Here is a 23,291-nt window from a genome sequence, read left to right on the forward strand (position 1 = left end):
GCATTACCTGAGGATTTTCTCTTAGTGTTTTCAGTGCTGTCTGTGCTGCTGCAAACATGCTACCATTACACTGAATTCGAGGTCAAAAAAGAAGGAAGGAGGGAAGAAAATTTAGCAGCTTTTAACTTATTTTGATTTGTTTTTTAAAGGCATGGGATAAATTGTTTCCTGTCACCCTCAGCCCAACTGAAGTGGCTGTAAAGCAGAGAGCAGCATAAATCACACCTATGAAAAGTTCAATACACCTGCCACTGCCAGCCAGAAGCTTTCCTTTCTGCTCTGACTCACACAATGCCTCAAGGTGCAACCCAGACTACCACACTGAAACAAACCCCTTCATTTTGAATTTTACACATTTGCCTCCTCATAAAGGAGTTCAATACTTCAGTACCAGTGAACCAATACTGAGCAGGTAAGTAAACCTGGGTTTGTAAAAATGATTGAGCCTTTCTGAGGTGCTTCACAACATGCCTCAGGCGCGCTCAGTGGGCTGTGATGCACACCAAGAGCCAAGTTGCTACGTGCTGTTATATATTCTACATAGCCTGCAGTGCTTCATCCCTGAGACAACAGTCTCTGGTGTGATGGTGCCTCCAGGGGAGAGGCACACGGCTAAAACACAGGGCACCTCATTGGGGGCCCACAGACTCAGGTGCACCCAAAATTGTGGCAGCCATGAACCAGGTAACAAACAAATCACCTTATAAATTAAAAACTGGCTGTTAAAAAAAATCTCCTCTTTTGACAGCCTTCAATTACAAAGACTTTCTCTATTCACACACAAATTACATGTAAAAATCTGACTTTCAACTTCTAATTAGCAGTAGAAGATAGAGTTATATTTGTTATGGCATATTTATACTTTCTGTTCATTTTTATTTACTCCCACTGTTTTAAAACAGCCAGTTGATACCTAGCAATGTTAGAAGCATTTTTGTAAGGCAAAAAAACTCCAAAACCAAACCAACCAACCAGTCAAGATTCAGGCATCTCTTTGGAAGAAAAGACACAGTAAGATAAAATATCAGGTGTTTGGTCAAAAATCAACATATCTCTACTGAAGTCAGTGGAGCCACACTGACTTTTAAACATGTTGTAAATCCTCCCCAGTATTGCTTATACCCATTAAAAAGGGGTCAGGAAAGGGGTGGAGAGGGGAAAAGAAGGAAGATACAAAAGTGGTTTTTATTTAAAGAGCTGAAAAACTTCCACTAAGAATTTAAGCTTTTGGTGACCTTTTCTTAATTGAAGCTTTGCCAGTTAGTACCAAAAGGGTAAAATAAGCAATGGTGAAAGAACCATTTATATACTTTCTTGTATCACATGGAGGGTTATTAGCATAAGTAGCATTAACATCTCCTAAAGCCTACTTTTGTGTTCTGATGATTTACTCCTTGGCTTGTGTATTTAACTAAGCCAGTGCTCAACACTCCCCTCCCAGTGACCCAAAGTCACAGCTCTGTAAACCGGACTGTTTGCTGTCTTAATCTGTGCTATTTTTCACACTTGTGCTAATTACAGAAATGAACACACATTATATGTCAGGGAAATATGAAGAATGCATTGTATCAACTTCTTACTAATACAGGATTTGTAGGGATCTTAATTTGCTTCAACTGATTTAGAGATACATGAGATGGAATTCAGGTTCTTCAATAACTTACACAAAGAGAAATGCAATTCCTTCTAATGAAATATGATGGGTTTTCAATGAAAATCAGTATTTTGCTTAACTGATCTTTTCAGTAACACTAAACTGCAATATACACTAGCACAGAACCTCAGAAGATTTGATACTATCAAATTACTGAGTACATTAAATGCTAAAAAGCTACCAAGAGATGAAAAATGACCCCTAATGTTTTATTTTCTTTTCCATGTAATTGAACTGGGGTAGTGCTCCAAATAATTTTTCCAAAGCTCACGTATATATCCAGAGGAGCCTGAGGCCAAATTTTGCTACTTACAAGATCTCTGGTATAATTGTCATTGACTTCAGGAGGGTCAGATTTTGGATTTACAGGATTTTTGGGTATAAAATACTATTTCTGTTTTCAATGAAATCAGTAGGGAATGTACTTATGGTAGACTTGGGCTTTAAATATGAATCAGATCATCGAATGCACATCACAACAAGAAAAAAAAGGATTATCCCTCCTTTTTCCATTCTATGAGTAACAGCAATTGATGTCACGAAAATCTGACCTGTCTGAAATACCTCTTTTGGGGACGGTTTCAGTGAAGAATGGATTACTGCAACCCATCTCATTCTTTCATAATCTAAGGTAACAACCAGAAATCAACAAGCGTCTTAGCTTTCTTCTTAAAGGATGGCTACCAAAATTCCAAATATATTTATTAAAAATGGAAAGCTACTGCCTGTCAATTCAAGCAAATGGATCAAGGGCTTAACAGGTTACATTTAACCTGGAATACAAGAGCCATGAATATGACTAAATTGAACACAAATGAGATTTAAAAACTAATGGAAATGTAATCAGTTCTTTTTTTTATCCTCCAGGATTCTGTTATATTGCTCCAGACTGCTCCCGCTATCTCCTGTCTCGGAAGCTCAATCTTCTCAAGCAGAAGCTTTGATCTACATGTTCTTTGCTAAGTAGTTTCAAGCATTAAAGAATTAATAACCATGCAGTGTATTTCCCCTCGCCTAATTCTGCATGCTGTATGGTTCTCCGGAAAATCAAACATTATCTGTCAGACAAATGACACCACGGTTATTTGGAACATTTGATTTGGCAGTTTTCTAGCAATTCAGTAGTATTTTCAATTATGGTAATGTAATACAGAAAACACTGGCATTGTTTGGATACCACAGACATGTTTCTGATACAGCATGAAAGAAAACAGGCCCACCCAGTTGTCGGGGCAAGAGTGGGCAACTGTGGGTTACTAGCCAGACCACATGGTGGGAATAAGCTGCAACTCCAGTCTTTTGTTCAGCTGCTGTGGGGCATCTTCTGAACTTTCATGACCTCCCCACAATGTGTGCTCTGTTGACCATTGTCTCGGTTTGAAAGACAGGTGTCTGCTAAGGAAGGCAGAAGCCTCCCCTGGAATGGCAGATGCAACCCCCCTTCCCTCCGAGTTATTATAACTTTGAAATCAAGGGGCCTTTAGGCAAAGATGTGGAAAATAGGAATAACAGTTCTTTACTATTATATATCTATATGTGTACGACAAGCAAACAAACAACAATAACTGTGGCAGTAACAGCGAACAATCACAAACCCAGTGCCAGCCTTCTCGGCTGTCAGGCCCTTTCCCCTCGGGTGCAGTTCCGCTCGCAGCCGGCAGGGGCGCTGGCGGCTCCCGGTGAGCAGGGCAGGTGCGATGGTTCCCCCGCGGCTGCAGGGGGCGCTCCGGAGCGAGCTCGGGGAGCACGCGGCACCGGTGCCCTGGGATCCCGGGAAGGGATGGAACAAAGGCTTCACAAACCCCTGGGCAGCTGATCCTGGACCCTCAGGAACAGCAGGCTGGAACGGCAGGGACGAGCACAAATCCTGAGTGGCAGACGAGATGTATCCAAACGGGGAGCCCCTGAGGTCTGGGCAGGCAGGGTGAGCAGGGCTACAACGTAGCGAAGGCTCGAAGCAGCAGCGGGGCAGGGCAGCCACAGCCCGGCTCCCAGCGGGGCAGGGAAGGCGGGCTTGGGATCCCGGGGTTTCTCTGGCAGAAGGAAAAGCAGCCAAAGACAGCAGCCACCCTCTCTGTCCGAACGCCGAGACCGACTGACCACACACACAGGTGAAACAAAAAGAGCACCCAGCTCTTTTGTTTTTCTTAAATACCTAGCCATTTCTTCCCCTAGCGGCATGTATGGGGGGAAAATTCCTTTAGCAGGAAAAAAAACCCCAAAAAACCAAGAGAGCTCCTAAAACCCCAACACCATTTAACAACTATATACCTACAATAATCTGTCCTGTTTCATCCAGACGGTAGTAGTAACAAACATTGTTACTCAGGAAGTACTTGTATCCTGTGTTGTATTCAGCAACTTTTAATTCACAGCATGTGAAATGAAGAAGTCGCAATTGTTCTTCCATTCCTTAACAAATCCAGAGTCCTGGTGGTGGCATTTCACCACAACACTGAGGTTAAATGAAAGTGGAGTTCATATGGATCATCCACCTTCAAAGGACCACAGTTACTGTAGGATAAAGAAAGCATTCCTCCCTGGGCAGCTGTGAATCTGCTGGTGTCTGAGGTCCTCTCACCCTGCCCTGCTGTGAGTACTTAGGGGCTGCTGAGACAATCACCATCACCACCTCCATCAAGAGAGGTTTTGAATAAGGAGTCTTCTACATGGCAGTAGAGATGCATGAAGGCTTGAGCTGAACTCCACAGAACGAGTTGCTCTACAGAGCTCAGTAGTTCCAGGCTACATCTCTTAAGCAAGTAGTGTAGCCAAATCGGACTAGTTTTGTATGGCAGCGTTGCTAAAGGTCCAGAAACCACATCCTATTGTTTCAGGGCAGTTTACTTGGGATTAGCTTTGCTTTAGTCTCCCACGGATTGAATAAGAGAAATTTGCATACAGAGGTGCAGCTTCTCTTCTAGTTTTATCCAAAAGCAGTCCAGTTCATAAGCACCAGGACTGCTGTGAATGAAAGCGTAAGAAGCGCAGACAACTGGAGGGATTCTCATCCAAACCAGATTTCTAAACCAAACTACAACGCTAGGATGTACCCTCTGCTGCCTGCCTTTCTTTTTCAATGTGGCTGATCACTGAGAACACAGATGTGAGGTCACAAGAGAAGCACGCCCAAGAAAGATGTCTATAGCTGGGTTGGAATGGATGAGTTTTCAGCTTCTGCCTTAACAGAGGTAAGGTTGCTGAGTTTGTGCAGTGACTGAGGCTTCCAGGTATACCATGAAAATGGACATTTTCCCCAAATTTACTCTTTATGTACCCCCATAACCATAAATAAACTGAGATAATTGCACCAGCTACTGAGCAGGGAGCTGTAGAGCCTGCCAAGCAGGCAACGCAGCATGCAGTGATTGCTGCCGCTGGCTACGGAATAGCTGCAACTGTTCTCTCCTTTATTTTTCAGTCATAGCTGAGGGACATATACAGTGCTCACAATGCACTCTGCTATTGGGGAAAAGAAAATAAATTCCTGTCATGTTCAAAGGATGAAAAGCAGAATACATAAGAACAAATAATGGAAAGAGCTACTTTAATGTAGTCTTTGAATTTCTTACGCTAAAGCAATGTGCCCTATCCTGCAGCTCTTGATATCCTTGCCAAGCCACTCACACAAGAAGAAGAAGTCTGGGCCTCAGGATATATATGCAATTAAATACAAACTCTCAAAAACACTGTTGTAGAGGACACTAGGAGGAATGGTTAATAGCATAGTGGTGCCACACGGATGATGCAAATCACCCTGCTATTTAACTGCCTGATCATAACTCACCGTGGCATGAATTCACTGCTAAATGCCTGGATTTTCTCTGCCAGCCACTCTATCTAATAGTTATCCTTGACCTTTACATACCAAAATGCTTGCTAGTTTACTGACTTCTCTAATGTTAACTTCAAAGCTCTCAAGATAAAACTCCTTTCCAAAGAAGCTAGCAGGGATATTTTCACTTTTGAAAACATCCTCTCCTCTTATTAAGCGACAATTAAGTTGCAGAAAAATCCCACTGATGTAACAGCAGTGTTGCCTGAACTGAGATGCTGAAGAGTATCAACTCACTAGGCCATTGCCAGCGTATGCTGTATTTCAAAAGAGAAAGTGCACTTATCCCATGCAAAATTAGAGCTTCTCCATAACACTTTTTGTCATCCAGAGGATTTCTGAGTAGCAACATCAAAAACTGCACACACACAGGACATCATTTTTCACAGTAATCCCATTAAAGCTGAATTTTGTGCTCATTTTTAGGTCTTTCCTGATGGTCACCATATTTCAGTCACTCAACTACATTTGACATGTCGGCAACCACTTCATTCTTGCTGTCTCAGACAAACATACTGTAATGTCTCAAAACCCTGCACTTACGCTTTCTTCTTAGAGACCTCTCTCAGGAAGAGGCCACCTCATGCCAACCAGAGTGAGACACGTGAGGAAAACACACTGAGTGTGTGTTAAAAAAGGTCTGACTTGATGGCTGTTTTCAACTGCCGCTTTTAATGCACCCTGCTCCCGGTGCAGGAGAACAGAACCATCCACACCACCAGAGCTTTGTTAAAGTCGGGTGCTGCTCCAGGCCTTAAGGTATCTGAGTAACAAAATCACCCACATCCTGCAGCTTTGTGCAGCTGACAGAGAATGACAGTTCTTCACAGCCAGGTACTGCTTGCAATACCCCAGCGTTATGGCATTGAATGCTTATCTCATTCATTTTGCTGGCAGACCATCCAATACTGGCACAATACAGCTTTCCATGCCAAATCTTCAACATATGTATATGAACTAGCAGAATAAATTTTTTCACTCTGCTCTAGCTACTATTCCAGCATAATTTACTGAAAATGTCCCAAATTTAATTGCCCAAGTCTTGTGCCTAAAGGCATAATTTTAGGGCTCTTTTCCTGTAATAAGTTGAGCCCTTCCAACTCCCATCAGAGACAAATAGAGTTGAAGGAGTTCCCTAAAAACCAAAACATTCAAATGATAGATCATTATTCTGTAAAAATGTTCTGGGTAAAAGAGAAATCAGCTCCTTCATACAGACTGGTTTGATGAAATATTGTCAAAAGACAGCCCTTCTTGGTACTTGATATCTTCTCTCCATTTGGCTTTTTAACTATTTTACAACAAGGGAAAAAAAAATACCAAAAATCTTCTCTCTGCCACTTTTACATGAGTATTGCATGTCATCTCCTCTCTTGACAGTCCGATGGCAAGTAAGATCAGCAAGAATGTTAACCATTCACAACAGCTGACAGCAACCAGCCTTGCTAATTTGAAGGGAAAAGTCAAAAAGGAGGCAAGGGGTTTAAATGTGGTGTTTAAAGGTCCTATCCACACAGGCTAGCACCTTTTAAAAATTATGTTGCTGATATGCAAACATAGAGGAAAAGAACTAGCTGTCAGTTTGTTTCAATACCACATGGCTAGGAGACCAGATGCATGACAGTATTTCCAATTCATGGAAAATATTAATCCTCTTACACATATATTTGTATAATTTCAATAAAATAAGTACGTAAATAGGCAAGATGTAAAGTCTTTAGCAGGTACATACAGGTCATCTATTTGAGACCCTCTAGATTTTTCTAGGACTGACTGTGGCTTCAGTCACAAGCTGTAATGCTGGCTCAGGATGCTCCATCTTGTAATTAAAGGCTTAATCTCCTCTTAGTCATCTGGGCAGTTGTAATGAAATATGCCAGTTACTCCCTACTCTTGTTTTGGAAAAATGCCCAGCAGATTACAACAGCAACAAAATTAAATTACCCATTCTGTACGTCCACTTCACAGCATACTCATATTGCCCTTTACCAGTCTTGCACTAAAGCAAGATTTATTAAACCAAAACAGCTTTCCATGTTTTTCAGATTTCATTACCCTTCAGCAAAAAAAGAAAAGTCTTGCTCAGGACTCAGTATGTCACTTTGCTTTTCTGACACGTTGCTTCACACTTTAGTTGGGACACAGCTTTCTGCAGCACTAGGAAGAACACATTTTAGCTGTTACACATTGGTGATGAAGCAATATTAACTGCAGACTCTTATGTCATTTAAAAAAAATTAAATAACAAGGGTATAAAATATTCTCAGAAGCCAGATATCATTCCCCAAACATATTCATATACCATCTGGCTTTGACCACACTGCCAGCTCCTTTCCTATCCCTTTCTCCCCCCTACTTTCCCTTCTTTCCTGCTCCACATACTGCAGGTGCCAGCGACAAGTCTGAGTCGCATTTGAGTAAAAATAAGGCTGAAACAAAATTAAAGTTACAGGTCAAAAACTACAGAGTGAGTGAGGAAGAGGTAAGCAGCAGCTGTTTGCTGGCTTCTGATGATGTTCAACAGCTCAGCTGAACTGAGGGAAGTCCCACCTTACACACAAACAAAAACACTTTTACAGGTTTAGGCTCAGAAGTTTTCAGTCACTTCCAGCTGCGATGGGTCTGGCAAGGCCAAGGGTCCCATCAATACCAAATGCTACAACTGCCTCAACGAAGCATCCCCAGTACCTCCTGCAGCACTGCAGTGAAGATTCATCTCTTTTTACTCTGACCAGAATGCAAGTTTTTTGGTACCACTGACAATCTCTGAACAGCTGTGGGACACGAGTCTCAGTGTTCTTGGCATAAAAAAGTACATGGGTCAGGCCGAAATTTAGGTGCATATTGAAAACCCATTCTGCACTAACACAACACATTTTTAACTGCCTTTCTGCCAGTAGCAACAAGAACAGAATTAGTGAACTACAGCCAGCTGCTTATATTAAGAAAAGTTGGAAGACAATCATAAATGCAACAAATATACAAATATGAGTGGTATTGATTAAGACTATTTTTTGAGCAAGGGGGGTTTGCATTGTCTGTGATGCTGAGGAGCAGAGTACGTTTCGGTAAGTCCTCCTGGACTGAGTACAATGTCACTATTTTAAGGGACTTAATGACCATTTTATTTCTTATACACTGCATTAAGGACTAAATTATGCTTTCAGTTAGCTTAAGAAAAGTATGAAATAAAACTGTTTCATTTGTTCTGGATTTACAAAAGGTCAGAAACCACACTCTCCTGAAAACTGTTCTGACAGCACACGCATTTATGCAATAACTGGCTTGTGCAAAGCCCTTGCTCCAATCCTTCAACTCTTCAGAAGGACAACATGGGGAGACACATGGCGTTTGTACTCTAATCTAGAACAGCTACTGTCTCACAGCTCATCCTCAATGCCGTTACAAAGTGCCAGTGAGGAAGGAGGTCAATAAAAACCAGATGGACCTGTATATCTGTTGTGAACCGTTCACAAGCAGAAGTGGGACAGGCTTTTCAGCAACACTCAGCTCACACAAGCCCTTGCTGTTAACAAGGAACCAGACTGCAGTGTTGTAGCACTCAGACATATACAACACTACACCAAAAACTCCAGTATCAAAAAGTTGCTCCAGAGCTTCAACTGTTAACAAATAATCATACATATTTACATTCCAAGTCTGGTCTTCCCCCTTTTTTGCAAAGCTATTACATACCACTTTAGGCAGCACAGTGCTTGCAGAGAGGAATCCCACAGCATGATTTTAACCAACAGAACAAACCCTAGCATTCAGACCTTTGTAGATGCTTTTATGTGACAAAGACGCCCAAACTCGATGACTCATTCCTTATAAAAGCAGACAAACATGAATACCCTCGGGAGGATCGAGGAGATGACAGTCATTAAGCAGACAAACATCAAGATACAGAGACCAAATGAGTGCCTTAATAAGAATGGGAATTGCCCTTTTTTTGTGGGTTTTTATTCCACTCCTGCTCAGCCCCCACCAAAATGACTTTGATGATGTTATTAAAAATCACAGGTTCTTAGAGAAAATGGGCTCAGAATGTCTCAAGACAGCTATTCCTACTCCTGTAGTAGGGGCCAAATTACCTTGTTGCATAACGGTTGCTTCTGCAACCAACAAAAGTGACTCTGGGACTGATGAAACAAACAGCAGTTCTGGAGAAGCTTCCAAACAATTCATGTTTAATTTAGGAATTTGGACAGTGAGTTTGACATTTGATTAAATCTGAATTTCCAAATTAAACAATCTAAAGAGCATTAAATTAACAACAGCATTATATCTTGCCAGTGAAATAACAACTCCCAGTACCTCCCTGGTTGTTGTTAGGCACCAGCAGTTGATCAGAAGTCCTGATAAAGCTCAGAGACAACTCTCCCCAGACTGATTAAATGCAGGTGCTTTTTACATCTTGTTTTCAGAGTCTGCACAAGCCTACCATGCATCACAGCTGAGACCCACTGCACTACTGTTCTGCAGCTCTTTTTAAATAAGCTCACTGATTGCTCCAGAGGCCAAGGTGTTCAGCTTCAGTTTTTGACTCCTGACACCCTGCCCCAGATGAATTTGGCATTTATCTCATATGCAAGTATTAGAAAATGTATGCAAGTGCTCACAAAGACAGGGTCTAGCAGCAGATGTCCAGTGTTTCAAACGATGTTGAAGCCAGAGCAGGGGAAGCCAACAGACAGGTGTTCCGACTCCTCCATGCTGCCAAGTCTGCCCCATTAAGGAAAGGAGGCTGAAGGCCATCAGTGAAACAGTCAAAACTTAATCGCCAAATGTGTCTCTGTTCTAAATACCTCTCACCAGCTGGTTACTACTTATCCCCTGATGGTGTCTGGGCACATTCCCTCCAAAAAAGCAATCAAGCTCTTCTGATGTGGTGTGAAAAGCCAAGTCTGTTCCTTCCTCAGTGTATGAACACATGATCCACCTACAAAAAGTTCACAGAGCACCAAAAAGAAATGCTCAATGACTCATTTTTCCATGCTGGGCTGGGAAAACTCCACAATCAGGGCTGACATTTTGCTTTTGTCACCAGGAAATCTTTCTGGCGAAGCAGAGGCAACATTACTGCCCTCCTCATCTGTGTCATTATCGTTATTTTGTCGGCACCTTATTATCCAAGAGATGGGATGATCACGATTATCACGATTTATTACTTAAAGACAAACAAGGCATCAGTCTCAAAGGCCGTGATTTAGTAACAAGTCACCATAATTTACATCGTAATTTATAACTTTTTAGTCCAATAAGCAATTAACACGAAACTTTGTTTTGACTTTAAAACCTGTCACCTTTAGTACTTTTTACTGCATTGCGTCTGTTCCACAACCAATGACTTATTAGTTCACGTACACACATATTCTTCTATCATAACATCTAAATTCTTAACTTAAACTATAAAATCACATTACTATACTTAAAACCCTTCACCATATCACCCAATACATTTTCTTACTTACAACTATAGAAACACAGGTTTATGTTTCTTTTGCTTAAAGTATGTATAGTTTTGCCACTACATTAATCCAAGTTCTTTCCAAGGCTGTAAATCAAATTTACTAATGCTTGTAGAAGTTCCTGCTTCTCTGTTTTCCACAATCTGCCCCTGGAACTGCCACATGACATCACACCAAATTCCTCACTACTGGAAACTGGGTGCAGCTCCACAGATTCAGTGGAAAATGTAGTCCAAGTCAGGACTTTTCGTGGTCCTGCTACTGCTTCTGCATATGTGTTGTCTAACTCATAACCAAAGGATGAGTCAGGAATAGATAAACTATATTTTATCAGCTTCTTCAAAACCAAAAAGGTTTGGGTTTGGTTTTTTTTATGGTTAGGTTTGAGCATCTTAAAGGTCTTTTCCCTTCTAAATGATTCTATGATTCTGGTTTTTTAAGGGAACTTACGGGTTTAACGGTGCTTTTGTACCTCCCCTGCTGGAGGTCCCTGCCTCTATGGAAAAATACCTGGGCTTGGGCTCAATTTAAAAATAAGGATTTGAGTTTGCTGCATATTTCAGGGAGGGCCTTTGCTAAAAACATTCAGTCCTGAGTTAGGGAACACCCACTGCCAGCACATGAATGCAGAAAAGTGATCCAGGAGTGTAAACAGCAAACCTCAGTCACATACACAATTTTTGTTACTAGGAGCTTAAACACACACTTCACCTCTTTTGTTCCTTCTTGTCCAAGCAGCCAGATTAACCCTAAGTGCTAAAACGAGATATTCCAACCATGAGGCAGTGCTCTGAGTCAAACAGAAACAATTCTTACATTTTTAGCAGTGTTGCTAAGATATTTGTAAATTATTTAGAGGGGAAAAAAAGAAAAGCTAATTTATTTTTATGATCTCTGTTTACTTTTTGCCCCTTCCCCACTTGGTACAGTGCTTTTCTTCATCTGCTAGAAGAATGTTACTTAGCTTCCAGCCTATGGGAGATATGCTTGAATTTTGTTTAGAAATCACAAAGCAGGAGGATTGTCTTTTGATCAGAGTAGTGTATTGGGACTCAAGAAACCTCGGCTTATACCCTACTCTAACAAAAATTCTCTTTTTGACATTTGGCAAAATGCTTTATTTCTCCACACTTTTTAAAACAGCCTTACTGTTCTGTTATCCTGTGTGAATAGTGAAACCCCATCTGAAAAACAGAGATACCATTTCCTCTTTGTTACCCATCATCTTGCCTGTTTATACTGCAGTCTCTGCAGGATTGGGACTTTTCCCCACTATGGGTTTATACAGTGTCTGTGATACAGTGGAGATCTGGTACAGCTCAAAACCTATAGACACTACTGGACTGCCACTATTAGTTCAACTCCTAGCACTAAGAAGCCAAAATTACTGGGGGAAAGTAATCTGTCAAAGCTCCAAAATCAAGTCCTGGAGTTCTCATCCTGACAAAATTCTTCCTGCTACCAAGATGTCAGGCTTCAGCCATAAATAAGGGAGGCATTATTCTATCAACCAAACTGGTAATTTCTTTTCAGTAATAAACGTAGAGGTGGAACCCAGTTTGGAAACAAATCTGTGACAATAAAGGGAACTAAAGTCCTACCTGACTGACAAATTCAGTTTTTCCATTATTCAAACCAGAGGATTCCGTATGAAGGCAACTGCAAAGAGGCAGCTTAATTTATCCCACATTAAGATTCAAATTGTTCAGAGATAGACTATCACTGATTTAACTCCACTCTACAAGATATCATGGCCAATGACTTAATTGGCCAATTACTTATCCCTGATGAGAAACTGGTGAGAATGCTGTGCCTCATACATGAAACAGTGGTTGTAGTAAAATGTGCATGAAATGTGCGAGTCTAAATCAGAGCATTTTATCAATCATTTGCAAAGCTGACAGGCTTAATGGGTTTGGAACGATGAATATATTGTCATTTTGTTATTTGTCACAAACTAATAGAAAGCCCTATTAAAGTTATGCAAATTCTTTGTCCAGCATAAACAAATGATGATCCATATTCATATTTGCCTCAGGAGGAATAAAACACATACATTAACTCATTAGTTGGTTTTTCTGGCTAATACTTCACACCAAGTGTGAGGAAATTTATTTTTGTAAATGCCCAACTACTTCCCAGTTTTTTACCCAATGTGCTCAGGGGAACCAAATCTCCCTTAGACTTTGAAGTCAAGAAACGGACAAGATACTGCCATTTGGAGCACACAATGAGCTCTTGGGCCATCATCATTCTCTGGGTGCCTGGCAGTCAGGGAAGAATTTATTGATGTCTGAATGAAAACCCCCAAGCATGACTGAGAGAAAATGGAGATTTTGCAAGGAAGAAAATCATGTTTCAGTTTTGAGGTTATTTTCTGTCAGTCCCGCCCCTGCGAGATGCAGTTCAGATAGAGGTTGTTGCACAGGTACTTTTATTGTGCTGAAAGGCCTTGTACAGGATCACTGTGCAGAATTAGGTTGGGTGAAGCCCATGTTTGCCTGTGTATAAGTGAGAAAAGTGGGTGACAAGACCACCAACAGACAGAACACTGGAGCATACAAGTCCATGCGTGAATAGTTATGTGCTTTAACGTACCTTCTTGAGCAATATGTTCACCCAATATGAGCTGATCCTCTTTGTGGTAAAATGTATTATTTGCTCAATCCACTCCAAAACCTTTTGTTCTCATTTCTGTGTCCGTCCAATTTATCTCCCTAAGGGATGAGGACATTTCCATTTTTTATACTGCACTTTACAATGGCCGAGCAATTCTGGCTCCCTTAGGAGTTCACTGCTCATACAGCCTTGGGAGAAGGGCCACAAGTGACTACTACATGCAGAACAACATGAGGCCTCTGCTCCTTGGGCTGTAGAAGATGAGCACAGCACAGTGGATTTCCAATGTCCAGGCAATGACAAACTAGCATAAGATTCATGCTAACCTTTGGTCCTTGTCTTTTCCATTGCCTTCTGATGGGGATGGGTTATCTCATTTATGGTGCCTGAATAGGAAAGCATTATCTTTCCTAAATCCAAAGCTTTGCTGCTTTATCACTGAAGGGGAATATACCACACTTTGGAATTGAGTGCTCCCAGTAATTCTCATCAGTTTCTGGGAGAGCAAAGAAGAACTGGGCCTGTGATTCACCTTCTTTTTCAGCTGGCATAGCTGCAAACATTTCCATTGCAGGCAACATAAAATAATAAGAATCCTTAATATTCTGGGGATTCACAACTTAAACTCAGACATCTTAGATGCTTAGCTCCATCCTGCAGTGCATGGTATTTAGGATTTTGCTTGAAAGAGGTGATACCATTGGAAATGATTATACAGAGGAGATATTCCAGGGAAAACTGCTAAGGAAGGAAAGCCTTACAGAGGTCCTCTAGACAGATACACAGAATATGTCAAGTGAAATTAAGTTTTTAAACTTGTCCAGTGCCTGGAGAAGGAATGTCTGAAAACTCAACAGGCGCTAGGTTGGTAGTGATCCTTGCGTGTCTAGAGCCAGTCAGCCTCCTCACCATCCTCCCGCACAGGCCCTTGTTGGCTGTGCAAGGGAAGTCCCTGGAGGTTAACAAAGAATGTTCAAGGCCTGTCAGCTTAGCTAAACTGCTAGAGCCCCAATGCACTGGCATCCAGAAAAGACATGTCTTCAAACAACCTTGGGCTGTGGTCAGTTTTCTTCTTTAAATGAGGGAATCTTATTTAAAAGTCCGCTGCATTCAGCAGATGATTTTCATGGGCCTTGGAGCAGGCTCTTAATACATCTTGAAAAGCAAAAAAAAATTTTAAATTTCAAGTGTTGTGCTTATGGAATTTCCACATTATCAAACTATTAAGGTGAAGTAGTGTCTAGGGAGAAGGCAGCATTTCACAATTGCATACTGCCAGTGTTTTTAAAAATTTCTGCTACTACTGTGCAGGGTATGAATCTTATTAAACTTGATAGTATTCTTGCATATAAAGCAGAGAAAAACCATTGAGAGGAATCAATGAGCTGAATGGAAAGGGTTTTTTCTTATAATCATGTTCCAATTTTGTGTTTTCTGAAAGTTATTCTTATCTCTTTCTTTCTATTATCCTCAAGTGCCTGAAATTCTCTTTGATGGAAGACAGCTGCATCCTACTGCAGTTGACAAGCCCTCAAAAAATGCATCTGACAACCACGTTCTGGAAAGATGCATCTGTAATGGCTCCTTTCAGTGCAAAAAGAATCAGTGCAGCAAGGTAAGAGCTCTTGCACAGCTGCTACTTTCTGACACTTTGATCTCTGCTTGCAAGGTGATCTAGCCTGAAGGCATGCCAGGGAGGCCTCCAATCTTATCAGATCCCATAAAAAAAAGCAGGACTACAACTGGTCAGTATTTAGGTAGAAAGCTAAATTTTGGGGGAGATAATGTTGAGGATTCAATAGATGGCAGTCTTACCTCAGAGTCAAGACTGAGGAGACGAATGTGATATCAAGGGCTGGGGGTGCCATCTTTTAGAGGTGCAAAAATTAGGTACCAGGATGAAAAAACTCCAAGGTATATTTGGGAGATCATGACCAACTGTTAATGTTCCGCTGAGAAATGCCAGCCCACAGACATTCTCTCCCAATTTCAAAGCCATACTCTTGCAAAGCCATGACATGCTTTTTAAAGTCTCCCATCTCCTGCTCCAGAGATTGCTCAGCTTAACAAAAAATGATCTGTGTATGAGACCAGAATTTCTCTGTACAAGGCACCAAAGACAGTGTCAGATGGCAGAAGATACCACAAGAGTAACACTGAAGTATGGATTTTTTAAGTTTCAGTGTTGAATCTTTCTTGTATTACACAGCTAAGAGATTACTAAGCTGTGACTGTATCCAGAAGGGAGAGGTAGAAGAATTTCACTTACAACCCTGTACAATTTATCCTGTTCTTGAGTCAGTGTAAAAGAAGTCCTGAGCAGATAGGAGTTTAAAAGTTTTACCTTCTGCTACCTCATGCATGCCTTGGCTAGCTAGCAGTGTCAGATATGAGTTGCCTGGACCAACAGCAACATTCCATGCCCAATTTTTAATGCAAAGAGCAAACTTGCATCAAGAATCAATATGTCTCTAACTATCCCATCTTCACTGGCCAGAAAAAAGGCATTATTATATCAAGGGTTCAAGGCACTTGTCCATGTGGGCCACATACTATTTTCCATCATCTGGCCCTAAACATGAACTGACTTTGCGCTGCTGTCCAACAGAACCTACACAAATAACTGCATGCTTTCCTCATATCAAACTCCAAGCAATTTTAATACTTCTGGATCAATAGGTCTTCTGATGTGTTTATCAAGGTCTGTGCTGTCTGTCTCCCACTTTTTCTTTTTAGAGCGCTGTAGGGACTTAATTCCTCCAGCTCCAGCTCAGAGAGATTGGAAAAACTACAAGCTAGGAGGACCTTATGCTTTCAAGGACCTTATGCCAGCATTCAACCATAAAACAAGTACCCCTTCTTTTCTGGACCTATCATACAATGTCAACTTCATCTAAAACCATTTTTTTTTCTCGGATACAGGAAAAATAAAGTGTTGATGTACATGAGTTGATAATATCATAAATACAATTGTGAACAAGATGCATCTAGAGCAGCTGTAATGACTTAGGAAAAGTATGCATGGGCATGTGTGTTTACTTATGTATGCAGATATATTTATTTGCTTATATATATGCACAGTATTTTTCTTTTTCAAAATTTGTACACTTAGTTGTTTGCATTTGTTTCCATATTTTTCTGAACACAGAGAGGTAATATTCCGCAGCGCTCTTTATGTAGAAACTCTTTTTCCTTGTTTGCAGAAAAAACACAGTAACTTTTAAACAGTAAAAGCGAAAAGAAAACAAGGCATTGAAAAATGATCAATGGAGACAATCTGAAAAGGTATAAACAAACATACTTAAAAGGAGCCCTACCAGGGAGAGAAGATTACTATTTTAACCCTTTGAAGAATTTCATCCCATTCCATCACAGGTAGGTTTTACAGTACCAAGGAATCAATTAGTCTTTGGTACATGCTGCAGAGGGATCTGTACCCAATGAAGAAAAGGCCTCAAGAAGTTGCTTAGTGAAGTTGACTCTTGCCCTTTTGCTAGCAATTTAGGACATTCTCAGTGTATTGATGACAAAGGACTCAGAAAACCTGAGCTAACAAAAATACTAGCAAATGGTGCTGGTTAAATGAGTGGCATATGGCTGGCATGTGGAAACAGTCAAGAAATACAAAAAACAGCATTCTTGTTCACTTGGGTGGCTACCTGCAAATTTTATGTGCATATTATTATGTCAGGACCCAGCAGCACAGTCTTTCAAAAATACACTCCAGTGTCATTAGAAACTTGTGAGTCCCAGATTCCTCTCACGAAATGATGCTGCGCTGCTTTTGATAAGCTACTTTATTGCTTTTCTGCAGTTTAACTAGCTGTAAATGGAGAGAATATTACTTACCTACCTTAGGGGAAGGTTAGGATTCCTAACTACATAATAGACTTGAAGTGCTGTCATCAAAAAACCCTTTAACTGAAAAAAAAACCATGATGAACATTTCAAGGAGTTCCAGCCATTTTTATTGATTCATTTCTTACAGAGACAGAAAATGTTTAATCTATTAGAGGGAGGAAAAAGAGATGGAAAGAAACATAAACTTCTCAGTCATTATTTTTCAATGCAATAAGTGGATGCAAGTACTACTAAGCTGGCATGGATTGCAAGGGAAGGCCATGGCTAATGGGACAGTTTTTACCTGGCACATCTATGACTGTACGTACAATCAAGTCTGATGCCTACTCACAGTGAGAACAAGAAGTCCTCTACCTAGGTTTTCTCATGAAACAGAAAGCTTGTGCTCTGTGACATTTTACGCTTCTCAGTTTTAAATGAACTGCTGTTTCCTCTCCCCTGCTTTTGGCTAGCAATGAGGGGTCGTCAATATTCCCCTGTTTTCACTCTAAGTCAACCTTGGTGACCTAGCTGCCTCATAACAAAATCTTGACTGAACAAAAAAACCATTTCTCATCCATTTCCCATAATGCAGCACAAATGAAAGCCCTGGAAATGTTTTATTCCTCCATATTGCTTGTCACATGTAGCTTTTCAGCTTTTTCATTTGTCCTCCCTCCATCTCCACACAGTAATTTTATTATCATCCAGCCCCGGAAGGGCAGGAACTTGCTGTTATTAAAATGTGAGAACGCAATTTGAACTGCTTAATGCCCATGGCAGCCTGCATACTCAACTGCAGCAAGAAGTCCATGTCTAGATAAGCAGACCTAGGCAGCAGGGCTCAGCAGCGAAGTCGCACCTGCAAAACCTGCCCTCAGGCACTCATCTCTAAGGCAGGTGAATTCCTGACAACTAGATATTGAATCTTGCTGGATTGTTGGAACAAATATTGCAAATTTTCAGGTGTATTCCATCATGCAGGAGTTGCAACTTAAACCAATTGCTTGTTCTTGAAACTCAAGGACATAGGCAAATTTTCTTGCAAAATGCACACTAAATTTCCAGTGGAAAATAGTTTGAAAGAATCTTGAAGAGTTTCTACGCACAGCAAAACCAAGAGTATCTCAAAGGAGCTCTATCACTGTTATTCCCATGTACTTGGTCTTATTTCCAGCAGAAATCAGGTATTACTTCTGAAAGCAATAGTGTTCAGTACATTTCACTGCCCCAATGCAGACTTCACTGGGTTCATTCCAACTTTCAAAAGTATTTTGAAACCCCCTACTGTGGTTATCTACTTGTATCCAGCTTGACCTACTCTGTTCTTGCCCTTTTTTACTGAAATCAATAACTACATTCTTATCAAACTTTTCCCATAGTCCAAATATGAAAAAATGGCATCATATTAACCACGAGAGATGCTCACCTCAGTGTAATATTACACAAAATCACCTCTGCAGTTTACATATTTTGAGAAAGCCTATCTTACAAGCCAGTGAAAAGGGTTTACAAGCAGATTAAAGGATAAAACTGCCAAATACACTGAAATACATGGTCGATATGCTGCTAACCAAAAATCCATAACTGTTTTGCTGATAAAGCATTGCCTAAGCTGCAGTTTGTTCAGATTGCTGCTTCAGATTCCTCATGACATGATCAGCAAAATGAGGAGTAGCAATTCTGCTGTTTCCAAAAGAGATGTGTTGGCTTGCAGTCATGTCTGTATAACTGATTTTCAAATTCCTCTGTTGTGCTTTGAAATGATTAAAGGAAACCAGCACAGAATTTCCCCTTCATGCTTTCTTCAGCAAACCTACTTATGTAGAGTGTTTTGATTTACAGTGTAGGTCTTACAGTTTGAGAGATTAATTCCTCCTTGTTCCACCTAGAACTGTGTGCTTATGAAACACCAGCTGATTACTAGCTGAACCTCCTGCCCAAGAGCAAAATGATCATGCTGGAGTGCTACTTTGCTCAAAGAGGTTGTGAAACCTCCTTTGGAGGTTTGCAAGACTCAGCAAGGCAAAGCCACACTTCACCTAATCTACTCCTGGCAGTAGCCCCCATTGAGCTGGAGGCTGGACCAAGTGACCTTCAGAGATCCCTGCTTATCACCAATTTATATGATTCTGTGACTTTGTATTTGGTCAGGTATTAAGTAGTAGAAGGTACTGCTCCTGGAACAGTTATTTTTAGAGCACTCCTCTCTCATCCAAGTCTTCAGTGACAATTAGAAATGGAAGACTTCATTTTACAAGGATATGTTTGGAATCCTCTGCTGTCTCATATCCTCAGAACAATACTATCTTTCGACATTAGAAGAATGCATGCAAAAGGAAGAGATGTTGCAGACAATGCTTTGTCCATCCTGACCAAGGCTAAGAAAATGATCTTCAGTGAGCAAAGTAAGACATAACCATATGGATGATTAAGAGAGAGGTCTGTAGTAATTACAAAGTCCCCTCCCTCACCACAAGCCCTTTCTCTAGCAAAAGGTTGCTGAACAAGAACTTGCAAAACTCCTTGTAGTACTCTGCGGTGTTCACATATGCAAGGTACTGAGTTTACAGGACTAGCATCCCTTGAGATTATAAAAACCTACTTCTTTAAAAGGAAATTAAGACAGAGCTCACAAATGCTCTTAATTCGGATTCAAAAAATAATCCAATTAAAAAACTCAGCCCAGAACATCAATATGCATGTGCTAAAAAATTACAAGAGGTACCTCAAATACATTGAAGCCAAGTTAAAGCAATAGATTGTTCAGCATACTGGAATCTCCTTAAAATTCTAGGCTATTAATTTCTAGTCTAGCCTTACAGTTTAGAACTAAACATTCACTTATGGAAACAATCTACAAATATCTATACATGTGATCACCTCAATCTCTAGACAAAAGTAAGCATGTAATATCTAAAGTTGATAATAACTTATGCATAAAACTCACCTCAACTGCATAAAGTCTGCTCAAGAAAGCATCCATATTGTAGCAACTAGTCCCATCCATTAAAACTTGGTCTATCTTAACCATGCCACCCATCATGGAAGCAAAACTAACTAGAAATTAAAAGAAAAAAAAAAAGTGCTTCACTTGTAAATAGAATTGAGTATGCAAATATTATTGTTCAAGATATGCACATCACTTGAAGCATAAATCACACAAACAGCCAAGAGACACTTTTCTTTCTCTCTGGAGTACAATCTACTTAAAAAGTCATTGCTAGAAGGTAACAGTTGTGCCAAGGTAGCATTTGATATCTAAACAATTGATTTTAAAATCTTGTTAGTTGATGGCTGACCATAAAAGCATTCTGTCTGTTGGCTAAAATAGCTCAAAACAGACCAGACACTTGTGAGAGTTCTCATGAACAATCTGGGGTTTTTGTCCCACCAGATGGGACAAGCGTTCTTTAACACTTAAATGTACTTCATCTGAAGAAATCAAAAGAACAGCAATTTCTTTTCCAGTATATACAGGACACCAAATGTCAAAGCAACCCACACTGAGAGCTTTTATGTGCAGTTAGATTAGCTTCCTGTAATAACCACACATAAGTAATTGTGTAGCCTAGTTATTTTCAATTGTTCTCCATTTGCAGACCTCCCCTCGGTGTTTTCCAATGGAGGTGAGCCTGGGTTTCAATCAATTTTAAACCTCCTGAAGTAAACTCACTTTACTTTGCTCTGTGTTGTAGAACATTCAGGAAGTAGCTCAGTGATACCTGGGCATCTGTAGACTGTGAGCCCCAGGACCACAGTGCAGCCTCCATGAGCCTACTCATACTGGCATGGGCATGCCCTAGAGTAGTGAACATTCAACTAGTACTGGAATTCTGTGTTCCCAGTGGAAACAATTACACAAGCCTTCCTTAGCACACCTCACAAGTATTGAGGGTAGTACTAAGTCTCATATCTCTTCATTTTTGGGGTTTTTTTCAAATAAAAGAAAACCAACTTTGATCAAATTTATCTGCCTTACTGTATATCTCATGTCTCAGCTTTTTAATATGTATGAGAATCAAAAAGAACATAACGGTCATTACAAATTTCACAGAAAACATCCACTCATGCACTTGAAAAAAATATCCTCTGTTATATACAGAAATACTGAAAATTGTTTGCCTCAGCTATTTCTACTTAGGGGGTTTTTTTACTTCAGAATATGATCCTCTCATTACATCCTGGTCAGGCATCTCACCTGGTCAAGGACCTGAAATCAAAGACAAATCACTAGCTGTTTCCAAACTGAGGACTCTTCTTTCAATAGTCCCTTCCCAAGAACTGGGAGCACTGAATTATGTCGAAGGTAAGAAGAATTGCACTCCTTTCACTGCTCCTGGCCGGTGGTATTAAAACAGACACCTTCTTTGCATTTCAAACTTGCATTCAGAGCATGAATGTTACAGAGCAGACTTTGCTAAGTCAGCTCAAAAAAGGAAGTTTGCTTCAGAAGACATTCCAAGTTCATGCCAAGAAACACTCTAATTGTTACAATTTTTCTTTTTTTTTTTTTTTTAAAGCACAGACTAGAAAAAGATATGAAAGACAAAATTTAATAGGCCTGCACACGAGGTACATTCTTTCTTCAGTGACATTCACACAAAATCAATTCAAGTATATGTGTTTTAATGAAAATTAAAATACGGCATCAGTCCATTAGGCTATCAACTGAAAGATCAAGTTTTCACAAGAATGTCTAATAACTACCTACAAAAGTGTTCATGCACTGCTTACAAGAATATAAATGTCTTGTACATACACATGCAAACACTTGGCTGTGCATCCTAAGCACTGCTATCTGCTTGTAGGCACCATAATCCAACATACTTGTTCAAATGTGAGTTTGTCTTCTTGCAGCCATGAACATAATTTTGCTAGAAAACCTTTAGTGTTTGGCAGCCAAACACTAGTGGTCCTCCCAGGGACTGCAGGATAAATATATTCTGTCCCACCTTCTGACAGAGGGAAGTAATGACAAATGCCTGTTTAAAGTTTTGCCTTACTTTAGAAGTTTCATTGGATACAGTTAGATATAATTAATTCTACTCACATATCATGTTGCAATGTAGTCCTATAAGAACCCTGCCTTTCATGGCTTGCTGTTTTCACAAATTATTACATAAACTTACATATTTGTAAGGTGTTTCTCTAAAAATTATGACACTTGGCCTAAAATCAAAATTGCCCCCGACTCTGTACAAACTTGATTTTTATCCCATTTTTTATTTATGCAGATTTTCTAAGCTCATCTAGTCTTTACTGTTTATTATTACTTATTCCATGTCTCACGGAGACAGAGGGAGCAGAGATGAGAGATCTGTTTAATTTGGTGCCAGCCCAGCCCTTCAAACTCACAACACGAAAAATGAGGCAGAGAGTTGGAAGGAAACCCTTTAAAAACTTTATTATACAGGACAGAAACAGGCTCATAATCATCAAAAACACCTTAACATTGCACAGAAATTATAGCGCTAATTTTGGTGGCAGACTTAAATGCTACTGTGTTGTCACTTAAAGTGTTTTGAGTACTGAAAAGTCTAGAAGTATGCCACAAAAAAGAAAAAAAACCTTCAAAATTTCATTTTAGTTCATTCACAAATTATTAAAAATATACAGAAGCAGAAAAACCACTGAATACAAGGGCAAAGTTCTGACGTACAATAACTACTTCTAAAGATTTTCTCTACAGAACATGCTTTTCAACTACAGCCAGTGTTTTCCACAATTTATTCTAATATATTGATTTTTCAGGCCACAGCTGCTGTCCTTTGGACTTCATTCGCAGCTGTCTCTTCTTTTTCTTGTAATCAATGCAACTAAAGCTACTGTAGTATTTACTTTTGCCAACTTAGTTCACACAAGTCTGTTT

The 23,291-nt window shown here is 40.1% G+C and overlaps 1 protein-coding gene across 5 annotated transcripts in view; it reads right to left on the reverse strand.

Annotated features, from left to right (window-relative positions):
* The window catches only part of TMEM108 (transmembrane protein 108), a 161,977-nt gene that overhangs the window by 108,260 nt on the left and 30,426 nt on the right, over positions 1-23,291 (reverse strand). Inside the window, exon 1 of one of the 5 annotated variants that reach the window (XM_032106622.1) lies at positions 20,370-20,623. The exons of the other annotated variants lie outside the window; for them this stretch is intronic. The gene's annotated coding sequence lies outside the window, so the exon portion shown is untranslated. Of the gene's footprint in view, positions 1-20,369; positions 20,624-23,291 lie in introns of those variants that run through there. 5 annotated transcript variants of the gene reach the window in all.

This window comes from Corvus moneduloides, chromosome 1 (assembly GCF_009650955.1).
Source record: "Corvus moneduloides isolate bCorMon1 chromosome 1, bCorMon1.pri, whole genome shotgun sequence".
NCBI lineage: Eukaryota > Metazoa > Chordata > Aves > Passeriformes > Corvidae > Corvus > Corvus moneduloides.